This window comes from Phytophthora infestans, genomic scaffold, assembly GCF_000142945.1.
Source record: "Phytophthora infestans T30-4 supercont1.815 genomic scaffold, whole genome shotgun sequence".
Lineage (NCBI taxonomy): Eukaryota > Oomycota > Peronosporomycetes > Peronosporales > Peronosporaceae > Phytophthora > Phytophthora infestans.
In genome coordinates this window covers 1-7,019 of record NW_003307418.1, presented here as the reverse complement: position 1 = coordinate 7,019, position 7,019 = coordinate 1, and the positions used below count along the sequence as shown (strand labels likewise).

The following is a 7,019-nucleotide window of genomic DNA, read 5'->3' as shown; positions in this document are numbered from 1 at the left end:
TTAGCAGAATCCGGTAGCCATTCCGGAAGGCCCACATACAAAATCACAGATGCATGCCGGAAAAACAGGCCCTCCTCGTCAATATCATTATTTATTCCGGACGAGAGTGTATAGGGATAATTAGACTTGATTTTGTATGCTAAGAGGCACGTGCCATTCATTTCCCCCCATTCAGCATTCAAGACCCCAAGCAAGAGTTCAAGCGTCCACGGGTAGGTTCCGCTGCCTGTCGTCGTTGTTTCGCGCCCGCGTAGCTCAGGGGTAGAGCGGGAGGCACCTCCTCCAGGCCGCTGGTTCGAGTCCAGCCGTGGGCAAGCTGATCAACCTTGATCTGTGTTGTGTCGTGTGTTGTGGTGTGTTTGAATACACAGGCTAGCTACGCAAGGTCAGAAGCGGCTCATTGGTGCGATACAGGCGTGCAGGAGTCGACGATGGAGCCATTAGTGACCAGCCCCAGGTACTGCGCTGCAAGCGCTTGGTACGCAGCCGGATGTGACGACCGCAGCGCGCGCCATCGCTTTCGGAGAGTCGATACTTTGGATGTCGGCTTTTTGCCGTCGAATTTGTGGAGAAGCTCATTCGCTGTACGATTTATCGACACGGCCAAGGTCCAGACTGCGTGCTTCCAGGCGTCATGCGCGGCTTTATCGAAGTGTGTCGGCTGTGCTGGGATCTGGCATGGCGCTTGGTAAAGCACCTTCATGACATTCACTGCGGCTTTAAATTCGGCACGTTTATTCTGCTCTTTTTTGTCTTTGACTGTTTCCCAGATACGATGAAGATACCAATTCAAGAAGCTGCCAGCCAGTGTTGATGCCGTCGCAGGAGCCGCTACCGCAGGCACAGCTTGCCCAGGTCCATCAGCCGAGGAACCAGGACCCAATTCAGCCTCTATTGTCCGGACTGCGACAGCAGCGACAGCGTCTTTAATGCGGGCAATGCGATCGCTGATTGATGTCAGCTGAGCCAGCACATTCTCCAACGTAGACGACAGCAGTGACTCGCTACAAGCGACGGTGCGGCTAAGCTGCGAGTGATTCGTGGTGCGCCAGCGAGTCGCATAGTGCAAGCTCCATTCAAAGCACGTGCTTGTTGAGATATGGCAGCCAAGCGCTGCATTGGTGGAAGCAATACCTCGCTCCAGCTCGTATAGGTAACGTGATACGTGCGATGGCGACGACGCTGTGTTTTTATGGTGGCTAACACTGTCTCCATGTGCATGAGCAGCACTGCAAAGATCACGTTGGCCACTTCAACAGATACATTTAGGCGAGGATCCGGTGAGCCGAGGACATGCTGGTAGAGCTGATTTCGCAGCGTGATAACTTACCCAAACTCCGCGACCGTGAGACGCTCTTGCAGGTCTTCAATGCTTGGCGTTGCTACAGGTAAGTCGGGCGACTCATATCCCGCAAGAACTTTTGCTACACTTTGATCCTCACGAGTCGTTGTTCCAATGTATGCAAACGCTTTAGTCAACGAGTCCAACAGCCACGCGCCTCGTGTTGATATCCACTGGATCGCAAGCTTCGGAGACGCGTTAGCATATGCAGCAGCCCCACGACGCAAGGAATGGCTGGTCATGTTGGCCGCCACTTCCTGCCGCGTTTCCTGCTGCATCTCCCTCAAGCAATCACGCATAACTTCGGTAACGTAACCTGCAATATTCGGACGTTTGCGCTCACGTTTTAACGGCTGTTCACTTTATTTTTTCACATCGTGTTGCAGGCTCTCCCAGAATATTACAGCTTCTTCCTGCGTGGACGTCTGGCTGCCAGGAAGCTCGGACACCGCGTACCGAGGAACGAGCGGAAATAGGTACTCGGACGGCTCATCGTAGCAGACAAAATGCATGCCAAATGCATGGAGCATGCATTGCTCCCAGCGTTCTGCAGACTTGTAAATAGAGACACCTTGTACGACTGAGGTTTTAATTCTCGCAATATGAAGAAATAGTTCACCAGAAACTGCCACCGATAGTTGTTGCTTTCTAGCAAAGCACGTGTCAATCGCTCTACCAAATGTGTGCCACATCTTCGTAAGCAGAGCTCCGTCATGAATGTTCTTGAGCCCAGTGGCAACATCAGCATGGACAGCTAAATGATCCACTAGCAAGGATAGGTCGTTTACAGTACAGCCTGGGGCATCATTTGTCTGCACATTCGCACGCAAATTTCGTTCATCAATCGCACTCGTCATCTTGTCACGAATTTTAGCGATACGCTTCGAGTCTTGAAGCGAATCACTGTAGCGTTCTCTTAGCAAATTTACCACCTGTAGAAGTACCCCAGGGCAGCTGCCTTGGCTAGATAACCATCCGCAGCACGATACTTGCTACTTTTTTGGTCTGTAGGAAAATTGAGAAAGCTGTTAAAAGTGAGTAAAAGTTCTGCATTGGTAGGCTAGTAGTTGCTACAAGAGATGCATGCATTTTATCGAGCGCATCACTGTTTAGGTCCGCTGAGCACAAAAACTCGCTGAACACCTTCACAGCAGCCACTTCTTGCCCGACGGTGCCAGCGGGCGTGTCGAGGCCACGAGGCGCCCTCTTCATAGTAAATTCAGAAGTTAAGGTGTCTTGTGCTCAACACTTCAATCTATATTTATCGATGTTGGTTTCCAGCAATAGTTGTACTAAATCCAAAAACATCTTTGTGTAAGTATAGGAACTTATTTTGGCGTTCTTAAAAATGACGGACACTTCCAGAAATAAGTCGGGATAGATTACCTCTATGCACAACGGACTCTGATTGGTGTAAATATTAGTTTTTCGCTTCTAATTGAAGACGTTTGACTCAATAAGTCACTTATTCTAAGTTCCCTTTCCAATGGAACTTACAGCCCACGACCAAGGCTATAGGTTATTACCTTAGCTATTATGCTTCAAGACTAGAAATGTTTTATTTACTAATATTGTGGCAAAGCCGCCTGTATTTGTTTAACTATCGAGCATAGTTAAGCCTAATCAAATGCATAACGTGTGGCTTTCAGCCAACGTACTGAGAGACCTTGTTAGCTCTCTAACTTACGTACTGAGAGTTTGTTAAATCACCGGGTACTCCGTACACCTGTGTACTCCACACCATGTAACCCTGTTGCACTCTCCCCCTCTAAGATGGAGACATTCCGCTCTCAAAACTTTCACAGCGAGGTCACGTCTTGCCGATGGAGGTCACCACACCTCACTTCTGCGTTCTGCTGCTCCGCAGCGCGTTTGCATCCTTAATGCCTGGCACCTCAATTACGCCCACGGCCCAACGTCTACAGCGCGTCGCGACATCTCTGCTCCGACGGTCCCATACCCACAACTGCATTCGCAAGAGCGTCTTCTTCTCTTTACGTGGCGGAATACCACCACGAGTATTGTCGTCGACACGACAAACGCTCCATGAGCCGTCAACATGAAGAGAGCAAAGCTTAGAGCTCGTCAGAGCCGCGGGCGCTGCCCAGAGGTAACAACGTTCTATTCTCGGAACTCAAAGAGGGCCCAGCCGACTACGAATAGCCTATGACGGGAATTAAATTATATAGTTGGTTTTCAGCTTTATGTGGAAGTTATCCAAAACACCTGTATGTTTTGTTTTAGTTTTTTTTGTTATGGGCGGAATAACTGGTGTAGCTATGTCTAATTCTGGCTTAGATACTGCATTACATTATGCGTATTATATTTTCATCATGTACTGTCTATGGGTGCTCCCACTCCAAACCAGCCTCTCCGAGGTCGCACACCGGTGCCGCGTCTTCTCCAACCGCCTCGATGAGGTCAAAACCGCTTGGCGGCTCGACAGCGTGAAGAGACCCGCGAACACCGCATCTGCGCTTTGAACGTTCGAATACAATTTCGAGCGATGCACCACTGCTATCGTCGCAGTACCATGAGGACGTTCGATACGATCAAAATGGCATTGCGAATGACCTGGCCGAGGCCCAAGGCCATCGGTTGTCCAATGGGCAGCGCTCACAGTCGTTCCGACCTGTGGTCCGATCACTGAACGGATGACGTCCAGACAGTAATAGGTTGAAAGCAACACGACCTCGGTTAACAACGAAATGTGGGTAACTTCTGTGAGATAAAAACCTTCTGATTTAGAATCAGCCACTTTGAACCGATGAGTAGCAGCTCAAACCTTAGCGCTTGAGCTGAATTGTCTTTCTCGAAGAGCAACAAGATAGTAGTTTAGCAGAGTTGACAAAAAAAATGTAGAGTTGGATCATTCAATCCGTTGACGTTCATGGTTATACCATCCAGGTACGATGACATCTTAGAGAGAGGGAGTGGCGGTCGGCCCCTCCTCCACATTCACGTTTTTCAAGGTGTCCATCGCATGGTCTTCATCCTCCGGGATATCAAATTCCGTCAGCATACCAACAGTAGCGTCGACATGATACGAGACCAGAGAGCCTCCAGTACTTCGTCCGATCACATTAAAAACTGCAAGTACAGCAAACATTCGGGCTTAGACATTATAGCGATAGTGGATATTTTAATGGGATCATTGTAAATCACTGGGGTGTGGCAACGCAGGTACAAGTCGTCTAGTGCGAAGGCACAAGCTTTGGCTCGGACATCCGTGTCTGGGTACATTTTTTCCAGAATATCTTCGACCGGGGAAATCGATGTCGGAAGCACGGAAACATCAACGTCCGTGTCTTCCCCGTCATCCTTATCATCAGGGTCGTTAAAAGCGATCTTATAGTAAGCTGGACGGCAAGGAATGCCAAAAATCATTCCTTCACTTTGATAAGTAATATATAGGTTTTTACGAGAAATCGTCGGCGGCAGAGACTGATTTTTTATCGGTAACGAAGTAATCCTGATAAGATGTTTGACTTGATTTCATTATCAAAGAGGCTGCCATTCAGTCTTTCTCCCATTTCGTCGGAGACGATCGCCGACGACAGCAACGCCACCTTATTGGCAGAGCGCAGATCAAACTGAAGAAGTCAGAATGAGTGACGGAATCGCGCAACTTGGGAGCACTGGGGCTCGGCCCACGACCAGGAGTGACGTCGAGACAATACGAGACGCATGTGTATCTACCCAAACAAGACATAAGTACAGGAGCAGCATCAATGGGATAAAAAAGTGGATCCAAAATGAACTTGCCAAAGAGGACAGTAACACCAGCAGATTGTTTGATCACGAAGGCGAGCTTAATTTATTGGCGTTCACACCAAATCTTTTCGAGAAGTTTCTGGTGCACAAGAGCAGCTCTGTGAAGACTGGGACACTGAGTGGGTACCGGAGCGCAATTAAAGACATGTATCGCGCGAAACGCTTCAAACCACCTGCGGAATATGGCGATGACTTAAAGCAGCTTTTTTCCAGCATGAAACGAATTGAGGCTGACAATGATCAGACCACCAACCCAAAGAATTCTGGAAAACAGGCTCTAACCTATTCTCTGTATAAGACGCTGTGCAAAGCGACACTCGAGGTCAATGATGGCGGCTTCTCACACCTGTTTTTGACATCGCAGTGGAATTTGATGTGTAGATCAATGTCTGTTCAAACTATCCAGACACAGCACCTATTGGAAAGGGACGATAGCGTTGGGGTCATATTTGTCAAGACCAAGACAAATCAAGACGGTTCTGGGCCCCGAGACCCTCGTCACGTCTATTCAAACTCATTAAGTCCGGCAACATGCTGGGTAACTGCGTTGGGAATTTATCTCGCTTGCCACCCACGTCTTCAACCCGGAGCTCTGTTTCCAGGCTCCAACCAGAAACTGCGATTTGGTAAAGTTTTGACACAGCTCCTAAAACTTGAAGAGTCTGCTAAAACTTATGGAACTCACTCAGTGCGGAAAGGTGTCGCTACATTTGCATGTGGAGGAAGTACAGGCGGTCCATCGATTGTGAGTGTCTGTCTTCGCTGTGGTTGGACTATTGGCGGGGTCCAGGATCGATACTTTCGCTACGAAGCCGCCGGAGATCAGTTTTTGGGGGCGTGTGGTGGCTGGTCTTCCAGCGAATGACTCACGTTTTGCTTTATTGCCCCCTCATTTTCGCAGTGTAAAAAGTATTGTGACGTCAAATGTGCAAATAATGTTCCCGGGTCTTGCAGAGGATTTAAATTTATCGGGAGTATTGCGACTGAGTCTCGCTTCTCTTGTTTATCACGCAGAATATTTGCGACAGCATTTACCATTGAATCACCCCTTACTATCAACCACATATTCGTCAATCCAGGCGTTCTTGACGAGCTTAAAGACATGCTTGAAATTGGAGAATCGAGCTCGATGCAACCATTTGGAATCCCGCCGTACATTCAACTGTATAAGAAGCTGGACCGGCAGCAGCAATCTATTGACGACCTCCCTAGAAAGCTTGAAGAGAGAATGGAGCACGTTCTTGAAAAAAGGGAGTAGCGGCTGGCAATATTACGAGGGACCTGCTGCGTGAGGAAATCAGAGCGCTGCTTGACGAAGTTGGGCTTCGCGCGGGGCGGAAATTACGGACACTACCCCACTCCCAAGTCCTGTGCGTCACTACCACACATCGGGTGGTAAATTTCATGTGTTGCCCAAAGATTTTAATTTCCCGAGTATCGACCCTCTTGGAGCCTGGCTGCTGTGGTGGTTCGGTAACACAAAGCTCCACTATCCTCCGTACAAAAATATTCCGACGGAAGACCTGGACTCACATAAAAAGAAAGCAACCCTGTCAGAATGGTCCGTTATGATGCGATACAGCATCAATGGAATTGAAGAAGAACTTTCCGCACCAATGCCAGCAATCACCGACGAGAAACACGCCATCAAGCTGTTCAACAAAGGCTACGCAACATTGAAATTAAAGCCGAGCAAACGAAAGCGTAGAGATGGTCAACTTAAACTTACCACCGTATTGCGGCTAATCAAAGAGAACAACCGCGCACAAGATTCTCCACGCAGCCGTCCGTTCAGGCCCCGCAAGCGCCAAAAGGCCGCCTCCACCAGCGACTCCGAACGAACCACGCTTTCTGTGCATACAGAACCAAACGTCAGTAATAACGCTGCTAGAGAGGTTAACGA

At 48.8% G+C, this 7,019-nt stretch overlaps 1 non-coding gene across 1 annotated transcript; it reads left to right on the top strand.

Annotated features, from left to right (window-relative positions):
- Window positions 1-244: 244 nt before the first annotated feature.
- On the top strand, window positions 245-314 carry PITG_31740. Its single transcript has one exon. It is a non-coding gene; the product is annotated as a tRNA-Gly (tRNA).
- Window positions 315-7,019: the final 6,705 nt, after the last annotated feature.